This window comes from Triticum urartu, chromosome 5 (genome assembly GCF_003073215.2).
Source record: "Triticum urartu cultivar G1812 chromosome 5, Tu2.1, whole genome shotgun sequence".
NCBI classification, from domain to species: Eukaryota; Viridiplantae; Streptophyta; class Magnoliopsida; order Poales; family Poaceae; genus Triticum; species Triticum urartu.
Window position 1 is genome coordinate 103,269,321 of NC_053026.1, and position 6,000 is coordinate 103,275,320.

The following is a 6,000-nucleotide window of genomic DNA, read 5'->3' on the forward strand; positions in this document are numbered from 1 at the left end:
ACTAGAAGTATGTTTTATTAAATATTTTTAATTGTGATTATTCAAAAGAGATTTATACAAATGGGATGTACTTGTATAAATACAAATATGTAATGTTTGAATATTTATTGAAAAATATTGTATTTTGATATCAATTGTATAAATGGCTGATCTTATAAATCACAAATAACAAAAATGAAATTTGAAATGTGAAAACAAACCAATGATAACATGAATGTTCTGCTTAAATGTTTATCATGCGAATCATGTGTTATGTGATTTTGTATTAATTTCAAGTTGTAGGAAAATAAGTAGATCCATGTTTCCAAATATATATAAGGTATCATTTGAATTGTGAACATAGATGTGTGTGCTTTTGTGGGGGAACGTAGTAATAATTCAAAATTTTCCTACGTGTCACCAAGATCAATCTAGGAGATGCTAGCAATGAGAGAGAGGGAGTGCATCTTCATACCCTTAAAGATCGCTAAGCGGAAGCGTTACAAGACCGCGGTTGATGGAGTCATACTCGCGGCGATTCAAATCGCGGAAGATTCAATCCAAGCGCCGAATGGATGGCGCCTCCGCGTTCAACACAGGTACTTCCCGGGGACGTCTCCTCCTTGATACAGCAAGGGAAGAGGAGAAGTTGAGGGAGAACTCCGGTAGCATGACGGCATGGTGGTGGAGCTCGTGTTTCTCCGGCAGAGCTTCGCTAAGCACTACAGAGGAGGAGTTGGAGGGGGGAAGGGCTGCGCCAGGGGAAGGGTACGGCTGCCCTCCCACCCCCACTATTTATAGGGTGAAGGGGAGAGGGGCCCGACCCCCTTAGATGCATCTAGAGGGGGGGGGGGCAAAGGGGGGAGACTTGCCCCCCCAAGCAAGTGGAAGGCGCCCCCACCCCTTAGGGTTTCCAACCCTAGGCGCCTTGGGCCCTTGGGGGGCGCACCAGCCCACTAACGGGTTGGTCCCCACCCATATTCAGCCCACTAAGCCCTCCGGGGCAGGTGGCCCTACCCGGTCGACCTCGGACACTTTTCGGTGGTCCCGATACAATATTGATAACCCCCGAAACCTTCCGGCGACTGAAACTGGACTTCCCATATATAAATCTTCACCTCCGGACCATTCCGGAACTCCTCGTGACGTCCAGGATCTCATCCGGGTCTTCGAACAACCTTAGGTAACCACATACAATTTCCCATTACAACTCTAGTGTCATCGAACCTTAAGTGTGTAGACCCTACAGGTTCGGGAACCATGCAGACATGACCGAGACACCTCTCCGGCCAATAACCAATAGCGGGATCTGGATACCCATATTGGCTCCCACATGTTACACGATGATCTCATCGTATGAACCATGATGTCGGGGATTCACTCAATCCCGTATACAAATTCCCTTTGTCCATCGGTATGTTACTTGCCCGAGATTTGATCATCCGTATCCCCATACCTTGTTCAATCTCGTCACCGGCAAGTCTCTTTACTCATTCTGTGACACATGATCTCGTGGCTAACTCCTTTAGTCACATTGAGCTCATTATGATGATACATTACCGAGTGGGTCCATAGATACCTCTCCATCATACAGAGTGACAAATCCCAGTCTCGATTCGCGCCAACCCAACAGACACTTTCGCAGATACCTGTAGTGCATCTTTATGGTCACCCAGTTACGTTGTGACGTTTGATACAACCAAAGCATTCCTACGACATCCGAGAGTTGCACAATCTCATGGTCTAAGGAAATGATACTTAACATTAGAAAAGCTCTAGCAAACGAACTACACGATCTTGTGCTATGCTTAGGATTGGGTCTTGTCCATCACATCATTCTCCTAATGATGTGATCCCTTTCAACGACATCCAATGTCCATGGTCAGGAAACCACAACAATCTATTGATCAATGAGCTAGTCAACTAGAGGCTCACTAGGGACATGTTGTGGTCTATGTATTCACACATGTATTACGGTTTCTGGTTAATACAATTATAGCATGAACAATAGACAATTATAGCATGAATAATAGACAATTATCATGAACAAGGAAATATAATAATAACCATTTTATTATTGCCTCTAGGGCATATTTCCAACAGCTTTATATTTACTGAATGTAGGAAAACATAGATGTGTTTATTGAATTATATGTGTGTGTTCTCTTTTTATAGATGTGTTAACATGACAAAGGTAGGAGAACATGAAGTATGTACTTCAATTTTATAAATTTAATCATGTGTTATATGATTTGTGATCAACCATATTAATCTTATGAAAATGCTATAAAAATATCATGTCTTCAAATATTTTTATATTAGATAATTTAAAAAATTCTCCAGACTGGGATTTTGATTATAAAAACGTCTAAGTACAGAATGTGCAAAACATTAATACAAAATGATTTTATACATATTACAGATGTGTTTCATATAACAAACTAGCAGCCATGAATCTTCTCTATGCTAAAGATCTATTACACAAGGGTGTGCTAAAGATGTATGAATAGCGTGTAGGTTGCTGCAAGTTGTCATCTCTTCATAAATTCTACAGTGTTATAGACAGTAGCATAAAAGTCTATGCATATACCAATGTGGTGACAGAACGTAACATCAGTGCATTAGCCGAAATATTTGACTTCCAAAATCTACATCAATAGTGAAATCGAACTAAATGTTGCATATTTAATTATTTTACATGTAAAAATATGATAAATATTTGTAATGCTGCAGCATGTGAAATTGTGAAAGTGATATGTGAAAATGATATATACTATTAGATCCTTTGGTATCTGCAAGTTGGATAACAAGAATATGTGAAAATGAAACTATGATTTTTTACATAAATATGAAATTATTTTGAAAATTTGAAACATGATACATAATGCTGAAAAAATAATATGATAAAAAATCCGTTTTGTTAAAAATATGCACGTGAAAATCTAATACATTATTATGTGTTATATGTAAGTACTATCAACATAACTACATGTATTTTGTCTTAAATAATTTTTATTTATTACATTTCTGATTAAGCCAAAGAGATTTATATACATGGGATGTTCTTGTATAAAAATATAATTTTAATGTTTGAATATTTATTGAAAAATATTATTTTTCGTATCACTTGTATAAATGGCTGATCTTATAAATCACAAATCACAAAAAATGAAATATATTATCATGGATGTGAGAATTAATATGTATTTTCTAATAAGGAAGAAAGTTGGCAGGCAGACAACTGTTCTTCTCTTAAACGCAGAGTGCAAGGTACCCACTTGTCTTCCTCTAGAAGCCTAGTCAATATATAGCTCCGTACAGTGTAAGTGTGTAAGAGTACTCAATTGCTTCATAGTGAATGCAGTAAAAAAATAGTTACTGTCTGACAAGACAACACATTGCCGTGTCCTCATTAGTTTACTATAGAGTACAAGTACTACTTTTCGTCCATTGCTAGTATCTATCGGGTCATAAACAACAGGCGCCTTCTTCTTCTCCCTTCATACAACTTCTCCTTTTCCTCCCTTTCGTCTGAAACTTAGCAAACAAAGTGTTCTTGTTGATAGTTCATCCCCCATGAAGAAATAAATAGTTCTTCAGCAATATCAGACACAAGAGCACGGTTCTTAAGGTGTCCAATTAGGTAAATCTATCCATTCTTCTTCATGTTTGTCGGTGCACTAAAGTTTGGGCCCTTTTTGGTACCCCTTACTTGTGCACGGGCAGTTGCAGCCGCACCCACGGCAAGGCTTGACGGGGACAACTAGAGGCAAAGTACAAGACCACCAAGACGGCATCCGAGCCAGTAATCAGAGACCAGAAGACAACCTGAACCCCCGGCAAGATTCTTGCCAGGGTGGTTTGCGAGCCCCGGCAAGCTCCTTGCCGGGATGGTTTGTGAAGCCTCAGCAAGACCACCACCCTTGAGGTTGAGAGCTCTGACACCATCGATAATGTTAAGACTAAGATCCAGGGGCGTTTGCGTGGTGGCATGCAGATCTTTGTGAAGACCAGGAGGCAAAGTCCCAGCAAGGCTCTTGCCGGGGATGTTTGCAAGGCCCCGACAAGATTCTTACTGGGAACGTTTGCGAGGCCGCGGCAAGGCCCGCACAAGGCAAGGTTCCGCCACCCCTGCCACCGCTCCAGTGTAGCAACTAGCCTGCCAGCCAGACAAGCACCTGCGTGGTGGCATGCAGATCTTCGCGAAGATCCTGCCACCTCTCCAGGGCAGCATCTAGCCAGTCAGCTTGGCATTGCATGCCTCGTCATCCTGGGTGCGTGTCAAGACGGGGTGAGGCGGCGACGGGTGGGACGGGCTCTATTTTCGTCCCAGATAAAGTTAGGGCCACGTAACCAGCGCATTTAATGCGCTTGTCCTAAGATGTCAGTGATAAGCATGTACACTTTAGCAACTTTACACCTCCTATGTGCATGTACACCACTATGGTCGCCGCTTGGTATAAAAGGAGGCCCAAGGTGATATAGGGAGGGACTTTTGGACTTTCCGGCCCAGTTTGCACAACAACAGCGAAGAACTAGAGGACACCTGGCACATCAGTCTCGGGGCGTTACAACACTCCACCACTACGAGAGGATCTCATCCCGAGATCTAGAATGGCACCGGAGGGAAAAACGGAAGAGAAAGAGAAGAGGTAAAACTAAGTTGCTTCTTTGACCAATGAGTGAAACCAAAGAACCTTGAAAAGGTTAAGCCATTTCGAAAAAAAGAGTACAACAAAGATGAACAAAGTTGAAAACACTCCATTAGAAAAGAGGAACAAGGAAGAACAACTTCGGGCAACACTCTGATTGAAAAGAAAAGGAATTGAATAAGAACTTGATAAGATGAGAAGATACTTGATGAAATCACAATACACTGCCTCCGTAACTATTGAATGAATGGAACAAGGGGTAATAAAGATCTCAGACAGCACTCCGGTTTAAAAGAGATGAAAAAAACTTGATAAAATGAAAGAGCTTGAGCAAAGGAACACAATACTCCGGTTAAAGGATAAGCACGATCAAAACATGGTCCTGACAATCCGAGAAGATGGGTTGAGGAGAGCAACATCACAATGCCTCCGGAACGGAAGAATAGAAGATAGATAATTGCCATAGGAGAATTGAGAAGAAAATGCCAACTTCTACCACAAAAGAGCTTGAGAAGGTATCCTTAGGAGACGGGTCGAGCGGAATTGTTGGAAAACCAACAATGAGAAGAATAAGCTTGATATGGTCTTATGGAATACATCCCAAATTATGAGGTGACAACCTGCCACTAACAAAACCAAAGATTGGATTGATATCAACAAGGAGACGAGAAACTTATTCACCAGGAGGATAACGAAGAACTTGGTTCAATTATAAGCACCATAGATAGCGACAAACCTTAGGGAAGGCTTTAGGTGAAATATAACCCAAGATAACTCGAACGAACAGGTTGATGGATTTAAGATATCTCATTCTTGATAACTTGTGAATCATGAAGCACGAAGGGAAATATCAAGAATGACATAGCACCACCTCAAAAGATATGCATGAAATAATTGCACTCCGGATTGGAAGATGAAGAATGCTTGAGCTCCTTAGAAAAGAATCTCAATGAACACTTGGAGAAGGGATATAAATCCTTGATGAACCATCATGTAGAACCTTCATGAAGAACTCCGGTAAACAAAAGAATGATCAAACGGAAGGAAAGAGAAGTTGAAAACACAAGGTGCCACCTTGTGATGATTTTGGTGGATCTTTGTGATGATATAATTGCGAGAGCTTGGAACTCCGGAAAATAAAGATGAGCTATTGAAGCCAAGAATTTGGTGAGCCTCTGGAATAAGAAATTAATCCCTTGGATGAAACAATAATAAGAATTATGTTATGCAGATCCTTCATCAATTAAATTGATGACAAGCAATGGATTAGGCATACTACTTATTCTCGTTGAAAAAGGATTAGGGGAGATATAGCGTAAACTTGGGAAGGTCTTCAACGAACCACCGGTAGGATTGGAACAACGAATGA